The sequence below is a fragment of the Emydura macquarii genome, unplaced genomic scaffold, assembly GCF_026122565.2.
Source record: "Emydura macquarii macquarii isolate MOO-44397 ecotype Brisbane River unplaced genomic scaffold, CSIRO-AGI_Emac_v2 contig_3044, whole genome shotgun sequence".
Classification (NCBI taxonomy): Eukaryota; Metazoa; Chordata; order Testudines; family Chelidae; genus Emydura; species Emydura macquarii.
Genome location: NW_027133181.1, coordinates 4,290,884 through 4,314,724, shown reverse-complemented (window position 1 = coordinate 4,314,724; position 23,841 = coordinate 4,290,884). Strand labels below are relative to the sequence as shown.

General features: G+C 38.5%; 2 long non-coding RNA genes across 2 annotated transcripts; one reads left to right on the top strand and one right to left on the bottom strand.

Moving 5' to 3' along the window:
- Positions 1-6,364: 6,364 nt before the first annotated feature.
- LOC137141352 (uncharacterized) lies at positions 6,365-10,404 on the bottom strand. Its single transcript, XR_010916597.1, has 3 exons — positions 10,046-10,404; positions 8,269-8,334; positions 6,365-6,995 (listed from the first exon to the last, which is right to left on the bottom strand). It is a non-coding gene; the product is annotated as an uncharacterized lncRNA (long non-coding RNA).
- Positions 10,405-11,328: 924 nt separating this feature from the next.
- Positions 11,329-14,404, top strand: LOC137141371 (uncharacterized). Its single transcript, XR_010916607.1, has 3 exons — positions 11,329-11,514; positions 13,445-13,521; positions 14,158-14,404. It is a non-coding gene; the product is annotated as an uncharacterized lncRNA (long non-coding RNA).
- The last annotated feature ends 9,437 nt before the right edge of the window (positions 14,405-23,841 follow it).

The following is a 23,841-nucleotide window of genomic DNA, read 5'->3' as shown; positions in this document are numbered from 1 at the left end:
TATCTAAGAGAACAAGAAAGCAAAACTAAAATCTTTCCTGGTTTTGCCCACCTGTAATCATGGCATTATCCCTTTATATTACATTACGCACTGACATAGGAAAGCTTGGTTATTTTATAGCAATAGGGTAATATTTTCAAAAGTACCTTAGAAGCCTAAGTCTTATTTTCAAAAGGCACTTAGGTGCCTAAGAGCCATTGACTTTCGCTGAGGCTTAGGAGCAAGCCTTATACCTCAGTGACTAGGCTTTTCAAATCCAGTTTGTATCTTGCTCCCACATACACTAAATCAAGCCTTATTATGATCACTTTTGTTGTGTGATATGGTTGCAGAAAATTAAAACAAAACTCGCTCTGTGAATGCATCCCAAAATTACTCTAGCATCACATCACAGATAAGGAGGCAATAGCCTCTCTTTATATGTCGCTATATATTGTGTCCCCAGAAAACTATGCAGTTCTGGCACCTCAATACCATAGATATACTGAAAATATGAGGGAACTGAAAGAAGAGCAATACAGATTAAGAGGTTGGAAGACATTACTTTTGACTAGAATACCCATATGATACTAGAAAAACTAGAATACCCATATGATAACAGGATTTGAAGAATATAAATATCAAGAAGGGAGAGAAATTGTTTAAGGTACAACAAGGCAGTATATCTAAAAGTAACAGGATGAAATTGACCAAAAGCAAATTATGATAAATTATGGAATATTTTTTTAACTGTGGAGTTTACTAGATGAGAAATAGTCTACCAAGAGGTTGGTAGAATCCCTATAGGCTTAATTCATTTAAAATTGGGATGATACATTCAGGATTACACAAGAGGAAACAATCCTGCATTTACAAGAAGATGTAATAAGTTTATTCCAGCGCTTATTTCTAAATACCAAATTCTGCTCCTATAAACAAGCAACTGCACTCAAGTAGAGCTTCACCCATGTAAGAACAGAATTTGAGTCCACAGTTTTATGGATCTATAACATCAATTCATGAAATCTCTCTGAAATATGTAGCTCCTTTATTTGATGTTAAGGAAATAGATTGCATGTCAACTTATTCCAGAAAAAGAATGCAAAGTACTATGAAAATAATTAAGAACCAGATTAATTAAGAATTTAGTTTGTGTTAAATGGTAACTACTCAAGTTATTCTGCACAGGAAAGAGGACTGTAAACATCAATGTTCTATTATATTTTCACTTTTCTGAAATAGTTGAATGCTTTTACTATTCGACAGGCTAAGGATATCATTTTCCATATATGAATTGCCAAAGAATCATGCTATATCTCACAGCAATACAATAACAATCAGATAGTGTAGAAATGGAAGACAGAATAGTCAGTTTAGGAAAAGAAGGTAAGAATACCCTGTCATACACCCTTGCTATGCACAAATTCACCCACCTCTCTGGATGAATTTCCTTGGTGGGTCAAAAGATTCTTGTACATATGGTATTGCATTTTAACTGCCAAACTTTTGGGAATGAGGCCAAGTTAAAAATTGACAAACAGCTGATATTAAGAAGATCAACTATTAAAAATACATTTGTGGAAATCTAGAGTCTAAGAATTTGCTTCTGGCCTGTAACAAATCAATGCCCTGCCCATTCTCTGCTCCTGCCCTCTGATCTGTTCTAAGGAAGGAGTAAGGAGGCTGGCAACACTCTCTTACTCTTCGTGCCCAGGCCCAAGGGATGTAAGGGCGTTCTAACTCCCTTTCATTCCCCTGCACAGGAAGGAAACCCAGTAACAATCTATCCTTAAGGGTCAGCAAACCAGGATAAATACACTGAGCCATTTTTAAATTGCCATGTTAAAAGGTATATTTCATCACAAGAGACTAGGACTTTTCAGAAACAATTTGTTGGCAGCTGCACACTACGCCTCCACGGAGAGAAAAATTGGATACAGGGGAATGCTGTTCGTGTTTCTTTTATGGAAAGCAAATAATCACTACCAAAGATTTCTTTTAATACCTTTTCATGTTAACATGGTATACTGAAAGAAGTTACTATTAAGCTTCTTTAATACTGAAGTACACACAACTGAATCCCAAAACACCACATCTTCCAAGCCATGGGAGGATAGAGGAACAAAATATTCATGTGATTCTCTCCCCTACTGCCTTGCCAATGAAAAAGTGTTTGAAAAACATACAAAGGGGGCAAAGACTATGCTGTGGCGACATTGGCTGTGGAACCTGGAGTTTTCAGAATAGTACAATAAAATGTACTTGCTTGGAATCTATGTGGGGTCTGGATCAGAGTGTAGCTACCATGATACATGTCTAAGTGTTATCTGATCTGACCATATACACTGCTAAAAGTGAACACAAGCTTCTTATTTGTTCTAAATACAGCAGGTGTTAATTGCACATTTAAGTAATTTCTTCAGCATCCTGTCATTTCAAAATGCTAAAATATTTTCTTTGACAGGCATGTAATGCATTCCTTATGCTATAAGTTTAAGCTATAGGGGTGAAAGGGAAAGAAAATGCAGGGGGGGAAGCCAAATATTCATTTTGAGGGTGGGTTTCAGGCAGCAAGTCAGTGAAGAGAACTCCCTTAATTCTGAAATTACTAGAATTCTCTATTGTTACTCAAAATTCCATATGTGTTAGACCATCTCCTAAAAGTGCATAGGTGCTACAAGCCCTCTGTACACATAAATCCCAGTAACTTCCAATGGAAGCTCCAAGCATGAAGAAACTGCAGGATCAGGCTGATAATTAGTGAAGCGATTTGTCTGTAACTACCTGTTCCAAATTGTCAGTTATTGGTATTCTGCAGGAAATGTATTCAAATGCAGTGCAGGGAAAAAGCTGAAGGTAAATAAGTAAAACTTGCATATAGGTCTTTGAAATTAATTCCAGTAATATTGCAGAAAACTTTTCAAGGTTCAATTATGTGCATACTAGATGCGTTTTCTATTTCAAAAATAAAATCTCTGCAAAATAATCAGAATGCTTAAATGGGAAAAAGGCGCTTTCCCAATATAGCTGTTCTTAACATATCCATCTTCTCTCAACTATTGAACTATAGGATACCTTCTTCCACACACCATGGATATTAACCAATTGTGATCATTTACAGGCAAAACAGGAAGGGTGAGAGCAGCCATTCCACTTCACTCTCCCTCCTTTCAACTTGATACTCCTGAAGTGCTTCAGTACAGTAGAGGACCTCTAGCTGTGGAAGGTGAGAAGCAATGAAAGCAGGAAACAGCCATTCTGCATGTTCTCCTGGAGACTGTACAGATTTCCAATTGAAAATATACCTGCAAGTTACTTCCAGCAACTCCCCCTATGCAGTTGCATCCTCTACCTCTTACCCCAGCCATGCAACTAGTGAGAAAAGAGCATCCCAGGATCCTATGTAGGGGCACTCAGCCTCCTTATGGATACTCCTGTGACTGGCGCACAGTCTGAGATCTGTGGAAATATCTGGATACCTACAATTTGAGAGGACTGAACACCCTACTTACATAAGAACAACCATACTGGGTCAGACCAATGCTCCATCTAATCCAGCATTCTGTCTTCTGACAGTGGCCAATGCCAGGTGCTTCAGAGGGAATGAACAGAACAGGTAATCATCGAGTGATCCATCCCGTTGTCCACTCCCAGCTTCTGGCAGGCAGAGGCTAGGGACACACAGAGCCTGGGGTTGCATCTCTGACCATCTTGGCTAACAGCCATTGATGGACCTATCCTAAATGAGCTTAATTAATTCTTTTTTGAACCAGCTATACTTTTGGCCTTCATAACATCCCCAGGCAACCATGGATTTATATAGTAGCAGTATGATATTTTCTGTCTTATTATCTATCCCTTTCCTGATGATTCCGAACATTCGGTTAGCTTTTCTGACTGCACACAGAGTGAATGTTTTCAGAGAACTATCCACAATGATGGTATATCCCTATTTTGGCACCATGTCGTCTTGCCACAGAGTACGTCAACAGAAAGGGCTATTTTTCTTTGGTTGTGCAAGCACTGGTGGATCACTAGAGATGCTTCACCATCATCAATGTTGGCTAGTCAGGGAACAACACTTGGTGCTCACATCTTTAAGAACACAGGACTGTCCAGAAAGCTACAAGCAGGGACCTTCTTTCCCAACTGGGAGCATTATCATTGTCTGTAATGTTCACCCTTCAGGCCCTGTGCTCAAGATCTCATTGAATATGTCACCCACGCACATATGTGACTAGCCCGTTTACCGCAATGGTGCCTGATGAAGTTATTGTCAACTGGCATGGGAAAGCGTCCTACTGTGGGAAAGAAATAACACTGCCATCTCTAGAGACCTTCGGCAGAGTATTGCAAATACATCCATGAAAGCTTCATCAAGATATCTCAGAAGGATTCAAGGGACTTCCTTGTGTACATAAACTTCTCTGCATGGCCTGCCCTGCCTAACTGTACAGGGGAATGAAAAGCAGTTAACAACTCTACTTCTCTTTGTTGTACCACTATGTCTACTAGTAAGAATAAATAAATTAGAAGTTGATAGTTGTGTCCTGCTAAGTAAGATGGATTCCATGCTATCACTGGAATGAGAAATAAATTTCCACATTTACCACAAGTTCCTTGCTCTGCATCTGGCTCTTCTGTGCTCGACTGCCAGGAGTGCTAGGATGGTGATGGAATTTCAAACAGGTCCTGGCTCACGGCATAGCTGGATACCCATGGATCGCATGTAATTCATCCTCCTCTTTATTTTTGCTGTTCACGCCAGGGGCCCTGATTTGTGGTCCTCAGAGGTATCCACAGTGGTGGTAGTGGGATGTCTATCTAGTATGGCATGCAGCTCTTTATTAAAAGATCTGTGGCTCAGCACCAGATCAACTGTTGGCCTTCCTAGCCTTTTGATATGCCTGCCATGGTTCCTTTGCTTTCATGCAGCACTGCTAATGACCGCTGTCGTAACTCTTCTCCTGCATACCCCATGCTATCCGCTCATAGATGTTCATGTTTCAATGGCTGATCTGTAGCTGTGCTTACACAGCCTCTTTTCCTCACAGGCCCAGGAGATCCAATATCTCCTGTATATTCCAGGCCAGAGCACATCTGGAGCGTGTAGCCAAGCAGCTGGGCAGTTGCACAAAAGTATGGAGAGCTGCTAGGTGTGTTTGCCAAGATAGACAATCAGGAAAAGGCTTTAAAAATTTTGCAGGGTTTTATAGGGGAGGGAGTCTCTCTGTGGCCCCTACACAGTAGACTTAATAATTGTGATCAGAGTGGCCAGTGTCGGGCATTCTGGGACTGTTGCTGCTGAAGGACAGTTAAGGTCAACATAGGTAATGTAATGTACACATTAGCACTGTGTTGACTTCAGTGCATCTACGATTCCCTTTTATTTCTTTGAATCAGGCTTAGCAAGCAAAAGCAAACCTGATTAGTATTAGCAAACCTGAGTCTTAAGTAGAGCACTGTATACAGGAGACAATCACTTGCAAGATGTAATTCCTAAAATTATTACTTGATATCAAACCAACTAACACAGTTTGTGCTACCCCACACGTGAAAGATCAGCTAGCTGGCAGTTTCAGAGTATGTCTATATTGCACTCATGGGGTGTGGTTGCAATAGAGTGACCAGATAGCAAGTGTAAAAAATTGGGAGGGGGTGAGGAGTAATAGGCACCTATATGAGACAAAGCCCTGAATATCAGGACTGTCCCTATAAAATCAGGACATCTGGTCATCCTAGGTTGCAGCTGGTGTAGACGTACCTGAATTCGTTTTAATCTAGCTATCATGAGTCCCAGATTGTGTGGGAACATGGGCTAGCCAACTCAGTAGTTACCCAGGGTTCCAGACGGGCTTGTACAGCCCACACTGAAGCCCATGCTGAAGGTACTTAAACTAGCTAGATGAAAGCTACCTCAAGGATGTCTACACCAGCTGCAATCACACCACATGAGTGCAGTGTAGACATACCCTTGAAAATTTCATATTGGTCTGACACTGCTTAGGCAGCTGATGTACTCTGACATCTGCTTATCACAATGATCAGGATAGTCTCAATGTCTCCTTGTTTTCACTCTATTTGTTGTATCCACCAGTTGTCTCATCTTATACTTAAATTGTAAGTGCTTAGGAGCAGAAACCACCTCTTTGTTATACATTTCTAAATTGCCTAGCACAATGTGACCCTGCTTCTAGGCTTTGCCACAATAAAAATAATTGTAAAAATACTAATTGGTCACAACACATACTAATGTTGTGAACAGCACATTCTACACTTCAGACCAGATCACCCCTAGGAACTATATATTCACCTTCTGGATACTACATTGATCAGTGTTATAGAAAACTACAAAATAGATTCTCTTGAAACACCCACATTGTCCTGTATCTTTGGGCCTTATTCACCACTGCTTTACTCCAGATTTATACTGATGTTACATCATTGATTTCACTGAGTCCATTTCAGTAGAGTCATGCTGGCATAAAACTCTAAGAGTTGAATCAAATCCTTTATCTTCATAGCTGCCTCAGATAATTTTGCATTAATTTATCATGATTGCTGTTGAGTGTTAGCCAAGACAGCTCTTGGGAAATGAGAGGAGTGAGCAGGTGATCCTCTGTGGCTTGCATCAAAAGATTTCACAGGATTTCTAGAAACAATGTCACTTTAAAATGAGATACATATTCAGACTCTGCTTATTAGTGCACAAACGACCAAAGTAATGAGACAGGAGATTTTTCCTGGCCAGAATCCTATGTACACTCAGCTCAGCTGCTGCACTACTTCAACAAGGAAAGAGCTGTATAGAAGTAGGAGATACGTGTCCTCAGCAACTCAGAGCAATTACCACCATTTGCAATAATGACAACTTGACCACAGATGCTGATGCCAAGTGCCAACATTCCAGCATAAACACACAGTCACAATTACATGTCCTTCTTCACCCTGAGGCTAAGGGCTTACACCTGGGAGCTTTTCATGGACAAGAGAGGAGGTTGTATCAATATGAAGTCCTGTCAAAGGTAAGTGGTTAGTTTTTGCCATGTAGATACTGTAGGAGCAGATGAATCATTATTAACTCAACCCCCATCTCAGAGAAAGTTCTTTTTGTCAACTTTTCTACAACTTCATCCTTATCATTAATCAATTTAAATTGCAAACTCCTTACCTTATCTTTTTCTTGTCTATAAAGGTCAATACATTCCCTGGTGCTCTCAAAACAATAACTATTCCTCTGAGTATCCTCACCTATCACACCTGTCTATGGCTGATTTAGTATTTTGTAACTTTTTTTTAATGAATGTATTTCTTAACGTATATATAACATTGAAGAACATCACAATAGAGCTTCATCAGAGAACACTGAATTTGATTCATGCTAAGAATGTAACTGTTTAGTATCCCCAATGTGATATTTTTCCTCTTCATGATTCCAGTTTCTTGCTTTTCATCTGTCTAAAGTTTATGGTCTCTTCGGTCCAAAAATGGAGCAATCATGATTCTGTAGATCTGTCTTCCTTCCCTTTTTCCTTACTTTCTTTCCTACATTCAGCAAATTATCCTTTACACTTCAACCCAACCACTATCTTGAAAAACACTGTACAAATATCACAGGACTTGGTGAGTCTATATCTACTGAGACCCCAATTGTTCTAATATTGGATGATCTAATTGTTGTTCTGTGAAGAGCTTCACCTTTCTTTCCAGAATGTTATTGATCTTCACCAACATTTCCAAATGAAAAAAATATGAATGGTCATTTCTTGTTTATAGAAGATTCCTGTTGCTCTTTTTATACTGCTTCAATATTTTTCAGGGTTCCATCAGCTCTCTCAGCAAGATGAATTTTTACAGAGATGTCCTCAATAGGAAATTCAAGGTAAGTAATCCAGCCTTGTACACTCTCACTCCTCCTAAGAACTTCTTTAAATGTGTATATCAGATCCAGCAAAGAACCCACAAAATAAGAAGTTCACCAGATAATGATAGTTGATCTCTCTAATGTGGAAAGCCATTGCATTACCCCAGTTTTAGAACAATATAAATCATTGAGTTCAATGCGGTTATACCTTGCAGTTATACAGAAACAATACAGTGGTTAATTAGGCCCAAAGCTTTTAAGTGTCTGATTTTTTTCCCCCGGGTTTTGAATTTGTTTTCTCTTGGCTCAGATAATTTTGGATTAAAGCATTTCCCAATGGATAGGTAACAGGATTGGAAATTACGAGATGTAATTTCTATTCCTAGCTTTCCCACTGATCTGTTGTGTGATCTTGGACAAATTACCTTGACTCTCTGTGCCTCAGTTTCATCTTTAATATTTTTATCCTCCTTGGTAAAGCAGTTTGAGATCTAAAAATAAAAGGTATTATTATAGACTCATAGACTCTAAGGTCAGAAGGAAACAATACGAGCATCTATTATTAACCCAGGCATGGACAGCAGAACAACATCGCAATCCCTGATTTCAAAAAAGGGAAAGTTTCAAAGTCCAAATCAGTGAGATCAACTTAGAGTGTAGGAAAATACTAATATTATTCAAACCCCAATAGTATTACTAAGATTAAATCTCAGCAAGCTTGTTCTGATCTATGCCTTAATCTTGCCTACACACTTGGAAGAAATACTCAACCATAACCTCCAGGCTAGGATGAAAGGGAAATATAAAACTAGACGTCATCAGCTTTCTAAAAACAATTCAGCCCATGTAACTTAGCCTCACATACACACTGTATAGAGAAGTAATAAGAAAGAGCCATGAGAAAAAGCCCCTGGGGCAGAAGAGCAGTCACCTAACAATATCCTCTAAAATATCTCCAGTACAACACAACCACATTTAGAAACTTCAAGAGACCAGGAGGCAGCAAACCTAGTCATAGCTGGCATTTACACATAGTGATAGACCATATTAGACCTACCAGTGAGTGTGTTAATGAAGCTACTAAATTAGCTCACCCCATAAGAGCCTGTGCTTTTGAAGCAAAACACCATGTACTCATAACTTCTATGCTACGCTCATGTGATTGGTTGAGCACAGAGGTTATGAGTACAAGATCACGGATTGCACAGCACTATGCATGAGTTAATGTGAAGATTTCATACAATGAATAGCAGAATGGGATTTTTTTAATTTTTTTTTTAAACCTTTTGCTAACACGCTTCATTTGTGACTCTGCAGTTCCAGTGGCAATTAAACTCAAGCACAGAAATACTCATTCAGAGATTCAAGTGAGCAGCTCGTTGTAATCTCAGTCACAGGTGCAAAACATACACAACAAAGATAAAACAGTGTAATGTTTCTGTCTGAAGAGTTTTACATTTGCTAATGGCTCTGATACATAAGCAGGTGCTGCTGTAAAGAAATGGGAAGGCACTGAGTTGGCCATATGACTACAGTAGCAATGCAAAATCATCCACAAGAGAGGAAGCTTTCAAATTAAAACACAGGCAATTCATTTCCCTCTCATAATATCCTCTGATGACATTTGTACTAAACTCTAGTAGTTCGCAGTATATGTGTGAAGTTTCATAAATTGGTTCTAAGGTAGTTTCTGATCTGGAGAGTGACAGCCGAAGCAGAGATTAAAGGAAGACAGAATGCAAATTCCTGCTGTGTTCTCTGCCTGGGAGCAGCCAAGTCACTGTGTAAGGGCACTTCAGGGAGCATTTGTGGTTTGTTTTTGTTTTTCTTGCCAACTCATGATTTGTTCTGTTTAACATAGTTCCTCTCTCCTTAAGTCTGTCACTGTGTGAGACAGGCTAATTATGATATTCATTTTTGAATATTTTTAGACCACCTAGAATGCAGAATAATGTTTTAATAGAGGTGTGCAGAAAACAGCAGGTGCTTGACATCTAGTTATTTACAGCTGCCACCCTTAAATAAAAAGGAAGAAGAAGTGAACATGTGGCCTATAAATACATGCATTTATTACATATCAACATACAGGCTTAAGGAATAGAGACCCTGAACTGATCTGACCAAGTCATTTCATGACTGCTCCACACAAGTACCTATTATTTTGTCATAAGTATGTATGAGAGGGAAATTGAGGTTACTTGCCTGTAACTGGAGGTTCATCAAGATATGTGCTCCTTATGTGTATTCCATACAGGGGTACACATGCGCACCACCCACCTGAGTTTGGAGATGTATAGTAAGCAGTGTCTGTTTGTCTGCACATATGCAGTGCTCCTCATGCTTTGAACAGAATAGTGTAATATGAACCGATGCCTCTCCATCCAGTTCCTTCCCCTACCAGGAATCCAGTCATGATCTTCAGCAGAGCAGATGGAGGGTGGATAATAATAGTAAAGGCAGCCTTGGCTGTTCCTCACTGAAAAGGAGCAGGGCTAGGAAATGCAACTCTTAAATGAGGACATAATCCTCATCCTCCGGGGAGAATTTCCCCAAAGCAGGGAGAGAGTCAAATAGAGAACAACAAACATGATTAGGAGGCTGGAGCACATGACTTATGAGGAGAGGCTTAATGAACTGGGCTTATTTAGTCTGCTCTGACAATTAAGTAATCTTACAACAATATAAGGTCCACCCAGGAGCATGAAAAATAATCACATATGAATAACAAACTCAGACCACCAGCAGTATTAAATAACCAAATGGTAACAAATTAGCTCAATCAATATAATAAAGCACCTTTCCCCTTCACCCTCCCCTCATATCTAGGAACATACCTTCCACCAAAACGTATCAAATAAATGTTTTTACAATATAGCTGATACATCAGATTCAGGCTATTTCAGTCCAAGGGTGAAGTAAGTTCCAGTGGATACCCTGCCAGGAGTTCCCTCTTGTTTCTAATGAGCTCTAGAGCCTCCATTGAGCACAGCTGTGGCAGTAGGTCATGGGCCAGAGATGATCTCTCAGGTAGGTGGGTAAAACAATATTTAGAATTTTCAAAGTTATAGAATCCTGTATCTGTTCATAGGAGGTGCTTAAACTGCAAGATCATGATTTTCTCCTGTCCCTGGTGTTAAGGCAGGTATTCTGGAGGTTTTTGCTGTGTGTATTTCAGGGAGATATTTGCAATCTTCCTCATGCTGATTGTCCCAGCAGCTGCCACAAAGCAACAGTCCTTATCCCAATTGGAAAGAATGTGCAGTGATTTCACAAATGAGATTTTACACTCTGCTAAAAAGCTCTCACAGCTGCCCCTGACCAGGCTCAAAAGTGATTTTGAATCTTTCAATCTTTTCTCCCCAAAACCAAGTAAAGGCATGAGACTTTGAGGGAAGACTATTAGCTGCTCCAAAGCTCATGGGAAGTCAATGGGAAAATTCCCTTTGACTTCAGTAGGCTTTGACTCCATTCCTGGATCCTGGCCAAATTTCAAACCTCAGCCATTTTGCTGAAGCCCTCATTCAAAAAACTCTGGGTGAAAAAAAGTGGGAACACTCCCATAACTCGGCTGAAAGGATTTTACTCAAAATTTTGACAACAAAATAAATTTAACTTCTAGTCAGAATAAACATGGACAAGATCAGTTCCTCTCCTCCCTTCCCCCCCAAAAGGTTAGTAGTTCATAAAAGTATGTGTTTCTATAAACAGGATTATAATGAAAGTGTTTTGCAGTTTTATAGTAGCTGTTATCAGGCACCCACAATAGTTTTATCCCTCTCTTTTTATATTATAGCCCTTTTCTAATACAACCTGATTTGCCTGTTTTACTGAAGCTGTGCAATGGGAATGATGATTGTGTAAAATATTTTGCACAATCTCCAAATCCTTTTCCTGATCATTGTGCTGGATGATTGTTTCATTTAGCATATATTCTCTAGATTGTTTCCTTACTTCAACTTTAATTATCTTACATTTCTCTACTTTGAAATATATTTGTTATCTGCTGGCCCAGCCTCCTAAATGATACAATTCCTTCTGAATCTGTTTGCATTGTTCTGCATTATTTGCTCTGCCTCCAAACTTAATATGAGATGCAGACTTGGAGATTTTGTTTTCAATACTTTAAACTGATTTGAAGAAGGGCATAAAGAGCAATGATGTAGTAGTTTAAAAAAAATAAAAGCAAGTAAGCTAACCTACACTAAATTCCATATTGCCCAAATGAGAAGTAGGTAAACACAGTTTACCCTCAGCTATGCTGCTGATTAAAAAGAATGAGTGAGCCAGTTCTGAAAGAGTAAGAGTTATAGAACAAATCTTCACCTCAACCTGAGCTGAATTCAAATTTTTGGGAGATTCAAAAGAGTTTAATGAAGCTCTTGTTTCATATACCACAGGAAGAGGAAATAACATGTTGCCATGAGAAAGAGGAAGTGAACAGCCTTTCTCCAGAAAAAGGAAGTACTGGAAATCTCATTGGAAAATCTGTTTAAATATTTGAATACATCTCTGAACTAAAAATTGAAAGCCTAGGAAGTCCATTCAAAAATAGCTATGAAAAGGTGTTCTGAAACTGACCCATGAATCACTAACCTATTTTAAGTTCTCATTCTAGACTCTGTTTTCTCTTGTGGCAAAAAATGTATTAGGGAAAATATTTTGCACTTTCTAAGAACACACAGGGAAACAGTCAAAAGTCTCCATTGTCACTTAATACCAATATATTCTATGTATAGGGACTAATCCAAAACTCATTGACTCCACTGAGAGTCTTTACATTGATTTTAATGGGCTTTGGATAATCCCATATAGTGCTTTTCATCTGAGGATCTCCAAGTGCCTTGTAACAATTATAGAGAAAGATAATGAAAATAAGACAATTCTGTTAATAATGTCCTCACTTCACATGTGGAGACAGAAGACATTTTCAGAATGGCCAGAGATTTTTTTTTTTTTTTGTGATCACCATTTTTGAAAATTTGTCTGTTGGTGGTTTGCCTGAGTGGACACAGAAAATTAGTGAGAGAATGGGAACAGAATCCAGGACTTTTGAATCACAATCCTCACCAACAAGCATTAGCTTATCCCACCTCCACATTAATTATTTTTAATTCAATACATTTATCATAGATCTCCTTGTGAGTAGGATCTGAATAGAGCTGAAACTAATTCCCACTTGCTCAAATTAAAAAGCACTGACAGTTTCTGTGGGAAAGAACTAATGAATGTATTTTTCTGTCCACCCAAAATTGAGACAATTTTTTTTAACAAAGCCAAAAATTAACTGAAAATGTTTTACCTGCCAAGTTTAAAGTTCAGATTTTCCCTTCAACAGCCAATGGCATCTCTAATCTTTAAAACACAGCAGAGTACTCCATTTCCTACATGTCTTTAGAAGTGATGATGGTGTCAGCAACTGATTCTGGGGAAACAATTTAAATTCAGGTTTCAATAGGAAATTAAAGAAATATATAAATAAAAGGGACTACCTGAGTGAGTAACTGGATCCAGGCTTAAAATAAACACATTTTAAAGTCAATGATAGTACTCAGTAGGTTATTGGCCTTGTATATGTATTTTTACATTTCCTGATCCTGTTAGCACATCCTGCCAGGTGTGGAGGACTAAGCTTACTGCCTGAAAGGACCAGGCACCTAATGATTCAGAGTTTAACAATGGTATGTATGCATTTATTTTACTATACATTTTCTTTATTAATATTTAGAAATATGATAGTAATTAAAAAATCTGTTTCCAAAATCTAGTTTCATATACACCATTGTACTCAGTTCACTTTTAAGAGCAGACTGTTTTAGCCTCCTGTTTAGATTTTCAATGCAATTTATTTACATGCTCCAGCAGGTAAAACTAATTCTGTCTCTGTTCCTTTAAAAAAACAAACTGCTCTATAAATCACAGTTCAGCAACTCAAACCTGAGATTATCCTTAAGGCCTGATCATCTTCTACTGAATCTGCTGGTAGGACACAGCAGATACAGATTTCCTATGTCTCAGTTCTGGAAGGCTTTGTTTAGTTCACTAGTTTCCATGTAATACATTGACAACACTGATTTTGTATATCAAATCCCCAAGATTATTGTTTTGTAAAGAGACATTTTGTTAATCCCCTTTTACATATTTACACAAAATCACTTCTTTATTCACACTGGGAGTGCCTATAGTATAACCATAATCTTTTGAAAAACAACATTTGAAAAATCTGTAATACCCAAGTACATTACACTGGAATTAAAGAAGACACAGAAGGTGAACATCCTTTAGGAACTCTTTATATTGATTGAAGCTATCTTTAGGAACACCAGCTGTGCAGAGGCAGAAGAGGTCATCCTTCCATGCAGACCCTACTGTGCTGGTCTCCTCTACCTCATGACTATTGGCTGAATCCTTCCATGAAGAGGATCAAGAGGGAGAGCTAATACTTTTTTAAATAGCATTAATTCCTGATCAGCTTTCAACCTGGAAAGCTACAAAATCAGCAGGGAATGATGTTACAGAGTCATACTTTTTGCTGATTGGGTTTTAACCTTTATTTCAACTCATGCTCCATTGAACATCTTTTAGTGCCTTATGACATATGACAAAAACATCGACAAAGGGCACTTGCTTGACTTGCTCGACCTTGATTTGCATGTATACTGCACAGAATTATCCCATCACTCCACTAGCCATGGACCTACCCCCACTTTTAAACAAGTATGGCCCTGGGCTTGCTAGGAGGTGTGGTTCATCATTGGCTCATGAGAATCTGGGTATTTTATATTTGCTCTTTAACACTTCTTTGCCTTCTAGTTCCATTTCTGGGTTGTTTTCCTCTCATGAAATTTCACGTTTGTAATTTCTCTCCTCTAGAAGCCTGATACTGAACATTACACCCTGATTCTTATCTGGTAAACTAAAGTAATGCCTTTGATGTCAATCGAGTTACGCTGTTATAAAACAGAGGTAAAATAGGATGCACAATATGCCCCTTGCTCTGAATATCTTTGGAATTAACTGTTCAAAAGATTACTTATAGTGTGACCAATACCTTCTTGGTCACAGCATGTTGTGGTTACCTGTTAATGTGCCAGATGTACCATGAGCACAAAGGAAGTATCATGGGCCTGATGCTCCAGTTTGCACCTTCTGTAATCATTTGCACCTAGGCAAAATGAGTACTATGTGCTACCTAATATGAATAGGAATATTTTACACCCGTTGTGACATACCAGGCTGCAATCCACACCTATGAGGACTGTGTCACCCTTATCCTGCAACCTGGAGTGCCTTGCAATGCCTTACTGTTGTAGTTCCCAACGTGGACCACTCATAGCTTGCCAGCATGCAAGTCACTCCAAGATGTGTTTGTGTCACATCCTGGCTCACATCAGCCTTGACTATGCTACAGGGTGACTTCAACACACTCCCAGACTTTCCCCCAGAAATGTATGAGAAATGGTTACAAGAAAAATAAAGATCAAATTCTTTCTAGTGCTTATCTTAGCAAATTATATTAGATTCAAAGCAATGTTTCTCACCACATGCTTCCAACAGCATTACTGACCAAACTTTTAGGTCAGGATCCCTCCTCCAGAGTCCAAAGCTTTTTCCTTTTTCTTCTCGTGTGGAGAATGAGATGGATAGAGAGATGGGGTGTCTTGGGGTGTTCGCCCCTCCTTTTTATAGTTTCAGTCCCTCTTTGAAAAGTATTTCCATCTGAGAACCAAGAGAGTGGGGGCTACCAAGTGAGAAGGGGCTCTCATGCTGCTTCTTTGCTAAGATGCAGATCTCTTTGTCCCTGCTCCCCTTTCTTGCCAAAGAATGGCCACTTGTTAGGTGATGGTCCATCAGCTTTCCCTTTGTCTTTGCGAAACTGGTTTAGCCACTCCCCAGACTTATCTGGGAAACACACTTCAGTCATGATTTCAGTTTATGTTCATAACTTTGCATATAATATCACTACATGCATTTTACCATGATATTACTGATCAGCGAGTTCTGAGTTTTCAAATTATACCTCAGCAGACATGCAAAGATTATTACAATAGTACGTAGGGTGTGAATACAGTGGTGCATTCTGTCATACCCACACTGTGCCCATTTCATAGATTATAAAACTGGATGAGACCACTTAATGATCATCTCGTCTGACCTGCCGCCCAGGTGAAAGTGACTATAAAAAGTGCAAGGTAATGGTGTATCAAGCTCTGTATGTGCTAAAATGCTAAGTCTGTAAATGTCTGAGCACCATTAAGGATTTATGCAGATGCCTACGAGGCAAAGGATCTTTACTAGGGTCATCAGAAATGAAATGTCACCTCGAAGGTAGTCAGTATTATCTTCTATTAAGGCCCCCTTGATTCTCCATTATCCTCTGTGGACTCCCGTGAACTCCCACAGATGTTTATGTTTTCTTTAGGAACAGGACTATCATTCACTATGTGGTTGTACAGCATCTGGTACAAAGAGGGCCAACCTGGTTGTGCATTAGGAGCTACTGCAGAATAAATGTAAAATAAATAATCATCCATGCTTAAGGGATTCTTCTGTGGGGGCAACTGAACTCCTGCAGTCCACTGCATAGTGTGAAGGGATAGGATACTAGGATCCCATACAGGGATCCACAGTCCTTGCATGCCACATGTCTGAGTGAAACAGACAATCTATCTCCATACCACACTTATCTGTGACACACACATCCCCCTTCTAAGCCTGTCTGTAATAGCACCCTTACTGCACTCTCATTTGCAACTCCTTTGCGCTCCCTACTTCTGGATCCTCAAAACAACCTAGCAGAACAGCTCCTTTCTTTCTCTTTATGAACTGCATATGTTTTATGTGCAAAATGTTAATAACCCATTTGGCATTTTTCTTAAGAATATGGAATAGCCCTATAAATCTCTGTAATCACCGAGCACGTTTAAATAGAGCTAATTATTACATCGTAGTTACAGGATAATAATTCCATGTGATATTTTTCATAAAAATAAACCCACCAAGAAGAACAAATAGTGGAGTGCCCGTTTCCTTATAAGGATATAGAATCATAATTCTCACAAGCTTCACCAGGAAAACAGCAGCTTTTATGATGAGTCACAAGAGCACTAGGAGGCAGCGGGATGGCCTACTTGATCAGCCTTTAAATCCATTTCTTTGAGTCTTCAACTATTATTTTCAACTGTGCGATATTGAAATTCCTTACCTTAACACACAAGTAACTTCCTCAGTGTATAATTGAATCATTCAGTATAAGAGGTGTTCTGGCAAGTAATGAAAAACAGTGTACTACATCATAGTGAATAAGAACATAAGAATGGCCATATACTGTCAGACCAATGGGCCATCTAGCCCAGTATCCTGTCTTCTGACAGTGGCCAATGCCAGGTGCTTCAGAAAGAATAAACAGAATAGGCAATCATCAAGTGATCCATTCCGTCGCCTAGTCCCAGCTGGCAGACAGAGGTTAGGGACACTTCAGAGCATGGTTTTGCATCCCTGCCCATCCTGGATAATAGTCATTGATGGCCCTATCCTCCATGAATTTACCTAGTTCTTTTTTTAACCTATTATAATCTTGACCTTCTCAACATCCCCTTGCAATGAGTTCCACGGTTGAATGTGCATTGTGTGAAGAAATATTTCCTTTAGTTTGTTTTAAACCTATTGCCTATTAATTTGCTTTGGTGATCTCTAGTTCTTGTGTTAGGAGGGGTAAATAACACTTCCTTTTTTACTTTCTCCACAACAATCATGATAGATCTTTACCATATCCTGGCTTAGTCATTTCTTTTCCAAGCTGAAAAGTCCCAGACTTATTAGTCTCTCCTCATATAGAAGCTGTTTCACACCCTTAATCATTTTTGTTGCCCTTTTCTGTACCTTTTCCAATTCTAATATCTTTTTTGAGATAAGGAGACCAGATCTGTACGTAGTATTTACGAAATGGGTGTACCATGGATTTATATGCAGGCAATATGATATTTTCTATCTTAGTGGTTTCTCAAATGAAAATTGCAACATCTCAATATTTACCTTTACATGGAAGTGTTGATGATTTTTCCTACTGAGCAATAAAACAGGGAAATTAAAAAGCTTTCACGATCATTTGATCAGCCTTTTACAAAATTAATATTTGCCAAAATATTCTGTATTCTGATTATTTGTGAATCAGAAAATGTAAAACTTACAAACACATTTGAAACTGTTACTGTGTGAAAGTGGCATCCCAAATGTTGATTTTCATAGCTGCTCTCTGCCCTAAAGGGAACAGCAATTTCTCACTTTGTTAGTACAACAAGATGGAACTGTCATCTTTGAGCTATATCAGTGTGAACAATCATCAGCACTTGCTGAGTATCCATCTCACACTATATACAGTTCTAACATGTTTATGCTACAGTGGCAATTATAAAATTAACAGTGGCTGCCTGCAGATAGTTATCTGATCCATGTAACAATAAAACTCTTATTAGGTTGGTGTAAAATCTATAAAAACACTTGCAGCCATTTGACTTTGTGACAGAAAACTGAGATCTTATTTTATCTCCTGACACAATTATTTTGTGAATAAATCTTTACTTGTATGTTCATAAGGTATCCCCGCAATGTTACTTGATTTATGTTCACCAAAAATTCAAAGCCGGTCCTAACTCAAATAGTGAGTAATATGCCCTCTTCAGAACTTATCTAAATATAATAAATACACCTAAATGTAGACCCTCTCTGGTCCTTCACTCCACAGGCACATAATTACTAGTTTTTAAGGATCCTAGAGTCTTCATTTCCATCAGGAAAAACAAGTAAAATTAGACCACGGTTGTTTTCTGGGATTGCTAATGTGATATAGTGCTTTCTTATAGGGCTGGACTTGGTATTTGTTTTAAAGTACTCATTTTGTAAATAATGACCTGAATCCCCAGATGTGACTTTAAGCCCTTTATGGCCTCATTGAGTTTAAGGCCAGAAGGGACCATTAGAACCTTCTTAAACATTAATTTACTTAGCGTTACCATAGGCACAGTGACTTGTCCAAGGTCACATAACAACTGAGTAACAGACCCAGGAAAAGAGCCAAAGTTTTCTAACTTTCAATCCCCTGGTCCCAGCACAAGAACACACTACCCCCAAATTGTTCATGGAGCATAGACTGGGCAACACACATGGAGTGGTCCTCTGGCACACAAATAATTTTGAAAAGTCTGTGACATTATTTCAGAGCGGCCTGTTGCTCCTGTGCCTCGTTGAGCTTTGCCTAAATTGAGTTTATCTTGGCCTGTATTGTTCTGATGAAGTTGTGTCTTATTATTTCTCAGGTCAAATTCATAGTGGTTCCTGAAGCTGATGGAGTCATTCCAAGCTGCAGCAGCAAAAACAAATGTATGTATTCTGACAAACTCACTCTCTGCCTTTGCTTAATTTCTGCTATAGGTGAGAGACTACGTAATTGTGATGTAGGCAGCATATCAATTGTTTTGTGTTATTTACAATAATTTTTTAAAAAGTGTTGTAATGGGTTAAAATCATGGTATTGTGTGTGTGCCCTGAGTCCATGTTGAGAAAGAGACAAGTAATTGATTTGAAGAAGTATCTGTTAAATTTGTTTTGCAATGAAAAAATTTGTTATGTAATGAATAGAAAAATCCATTGAGGATTCTTAATTGTGCTTCAAGTTGTTTTGTAGTCATTTGTCCTTATAATTGTTCCTAGTTATTTTGTGTAATAGATAAGGAGGTAGGAGTTGTAAGCCACCTGGGGAGAGAAACTCAGAGGCAGCAAAGACCCTGACCGAAAAGTGACCGGTTAAACTTGGAATAAGGGGAACTTGTGAGCACAGCAGTTCCTGGCCCAAATTTGGAAGTTTGCTGTTGCTGCAACTTTTATTTGGCAAGTTACACCCAGTCAAGGACGACCTTCTAGCCTGGGGACTCCCCAAGAAGGGACCGACAAAGTGATGTAGAAAATGTCCATAATTGGCTTGGCAGACGTATAGGCTGGATAAAACGGGTTGTCAGGCAAGCCCAAATCGGAGAGCCATACATCAAGAAAGAAGTACACCAGAATCGCACTGCACAGAGGGTCTGATCAATCGTCATGCCTCTCTCCGGCTCGTTGCCTCAACATTGCATTAGAATAGTCAGGTAACTGAGCTGATAGCCCGCTGGGACTTGTCCCGCGGATGATAACCTGGGTGTGAATATGATAGAGGTTCCACCTGGACGAAAATCAGCACTAAATAAGAAAGACCAGGTCATGAAATATTTGTTATCGTTGCTGCTGCTGAGTTCATCTCTACATGTGGTGAGTAGTGAATGTAAATGTAAAACTAGTAATAATTCTACTTGTATTCCAGGAGTGATTGTGGCTATAACTGCTGGAATAACTGCTCTTTGCACTTTGTTTTGTAATTATTAGTCATTTCTTAAGTTTCATTTGTGTGTTAAGAATTTGTAAACAAATTAGAGAAGACAATTTGTGGTAACATCTAATGGGCACCCCTTGAGTCTTAAGACTCACCATGAAGGCTAAAACCTTCAAAAGACTTGGGTGTTAGTTTCAATTGCAGGCACCCTTTGATTTGTCCCAAAAGGGCAAATTGCCGTGGGAGTCCTTATAACTCTCGAAAGATTTGGGTGTAAGTTTTGTGCCTTAAATTGCAATCATTGTAATTAATTGTTGTTGTAATTATATAAAAGTGAATCAGTAAAAGAAAAATGTAATTCAAATAGTTATACTAGTGAGTTGATAAATAAAGACTATTAAGTGGTTAAGAATCTAAGTAGGTTGCCAAGTTTTTTTCTGCTAGTTTGCCAAGTTTATTTCTGCTCCTCCATCACACTCCAATTAAAAGAACTTTAAGTAACCCTTAGCTGCTCACACCGCTCGTGGGGGCGAATGCTTAATGTTTCTTTGTTTGTGGTATTAATAGAATCTTTCATATCATAAAACTGTTTTTTGTGTGTCTCCTTTCCAACATCATTGGTCGTCTTTCAAAAAGGGGATATATACAAACCCGCCTTAACATTCTAGAGTTTTGGGCACCCTTCAAACACCACTGACCACTTTTTCAGTGAGATTTGCCATTGGTGATTTGTCCCACTGAAAAGTCTTGGGTGTTATAGGCTCAACGCTTTTGGCACTTCAGAAAGTTTTTTAGAAATTTTTTTTTTTTTACAGTTGTTTTGCAAATGAAAAAATGCTGAGTTCAAAGTCACACTCTTAAGGTTAACACTCTAACCTTAGCTCCCATGATGGAACAGAGTTTTGTAGATAACTGCACAAAATGAGGATGGCATTGTCAGCATTAACTTTAAATTTCCTGGCTTTTGTCAGCTTGCATGAGTAAGTTCCCCTTCTTTTTTTGCATAGCTTTTTAATGTATTAAATATAATGAATAAAGGAGACTCAGACAGTAAAGAAACTCAAATATGACAATATAATTAAATTACTCAGCATCCTGAAATCTCCTGGTTTTCAGATGTGTGATTTAAATACAATGCCAATTCAATTTCCTTAAACACTTGACAAGACCTATTTTCAGCAAGATTTCTTGCTAACAGGCTTTCAGTCACATTAAGTGCTCACAAAGTGCACAGAAGTTGTATTTTATCGCACAGCCCTAATTGAGCTGTCTGGGCTTAAGTAGCTGAATGTTACAGAAATGTTTATTATACAAGCCCACTTAATCTGAACCTAGAAAAGAACATTTCTGTAGCTTTGGGTGTAATTTATCCCTGTAAAAGGCAAGCAAAAGGCCTTTTATCACTTCTCTCATTTCAGTGAATTATGTTTATGGAGTTCTTCTACAGCTATGAATCTGGTTTTGCTCCAACCTGAAGAGGAGTAAAGTCTCAAATATCTCTTGACTCTCATTATGTTTGATGTTGCATGTTTCTGAAAAAAAAAAGTCTTTATTCCACTTAGTATACAGTAGCAACCATTTATACCTCCTTGTATGTGTAGCTGTTATCCGTTCATGTCATATCAGCCACATTATAAATCTAGAGAGAATGAAACATTTTTATTTTCTTTTTTCTTTTTAAAAATTAGTTTGCCTTTTGCTCCATAGTCTTATTTGGTATTTGTTTTGTTTGCCTTTCTTTTAAGCATCTCTTCAAATGGCTTTAACTACATTTACAAATACAAAGATTAAAAAAAATCCAGAGGTACAAATAACTGCACATGGTAATGGACTTTGCCTTAAAGTAACTCACCCAAGCAAAAAAATAAGGGCCTCCCCCTCCGTTTCTCCATCCCATACTCCTCACTCTGCCAATTCATCAAGAGTGTAAGAGGACAGACACGTCTAACAGCACATGCCCTAAAGTTCAAGAGATCCAGGATCTGTCAGACCAAGAAGGAGAATGAGCTCCAAAGCTGAGGAGCTCCAACAGACAATACCTCGCCTGATGCCTGTTCTCCTTATTTCTACCTGAAGGAAACAACAGATTGGAGGAGTTGAAAGGAAGAGCAAAAGTAGAGAATGATATTAATTTTTTTCTCCACAAAAACAAAACACATACCACACAATAAAAATACATAAATATTCTCCTAATATTACTCTTCCCAATAAGCAATAACTGTAGTTATCACAGTGATAGTCGATCACAAATGGGAGAGGACATGGCTTCTGTCGGCACAAACAAGAGTTCCTTGGTCACCAATCAAACCCCCTCTTCTTACCTCTTTTTAAAATGTCTACATGTCTTTCTCCCCCTTTGACTGTCTTCTGCTTTACCAATTTACACATCGTTACATTTAATTTACTTTTCTGAAGTGTTCTCTCAGATCTGCACCTTGATTGACTGACTGATTTTTTTCCCCCAATGTCCATGCTTGGCAGGCATTTAATAGTAATTAAAGATTTCTCTGATCTGTTCAAAGGGTATGCAGATAACCAACTGGCAGTGACTTTGATTGATAGTCACTGTCATGAAAACTGGAAGATGAGAGCTTTGAATGAATTTCCTTAAAGAAAAATGCTGTAGAGAATAAGTTTCAGACTAACACAGAGACATATTTTTACCATATGCCAATGTGGCTTAAAAGGATGGTGCAGACTACCAGAGTCTGACACAATAAGAGATTTGCTGCAGCTGTCTGAATTTCTCTGTGATCTCATTTGTCCTAGGGTCTCTCTCCTTCTCTGTGTTAGACCAGGCTCCTTGGTAGTATGACATATCAACTAGAAATCCATAGCAATAAAACTAGCACTGAAGCAGCCTTGGCTGCTGAGAAATTAAGACAGAAAGTGAATCCCATGGGTTTTAAAATAATGAGAAGAGATGGCAAAACCAACAGCAGTGGTAAAAGGGCAAGAACAGCTAAAGAGTCTCCATGGGTCATCATTGGAAAACATATTATTTCAGTATACATTCTCTTGATTTAGTGCCTGCTACATTAGGTCTATAGTACCACAAAAGCTAATAAATCATTGCTCTGGATGACAGCCTTAGCACCTGTGCTTTATCATACAGCAGGGCGCCTTGTAAATTACCGAGAGAAGCAACTGGTGACCATACAGCATGTTTGTGAGAATCAGTCAAGGCCTATTTCAGCACACTGATTCGGCATGTTTCATGATATTTTCAATACAATTAAAACATTCCTATATTAAGATTTACCCTTATTCCTTAATTAGTGCTTTAGGATTGAGTTACTGTCATGTTAACATCTGGGGCTTACATAAATACACTACATATGATCTCGGAAGTGGTGCCTGTGTAACTTTGGCAATAGAGTGGGAGTCCTAATAACTTAAAAGTGACAGTAGTGGCATAAGGTTGATCCTGTGAGTGTAAAGGAACTTACATATATGAGGATAATGTAATTGTCTATATGTTTAGGTAAAGGAAATGCAATGACAGTAAAGCTGTACAAAATGTTTGCCCCAATACTGAAAATACTTGACATTTGCCTTTTCTCAAGTTCAAGCTGCATGCAGGAAAACACATTTGTTCAAATATTTTTCATTTCAATGAAACTTTAGACAGAACTGGACA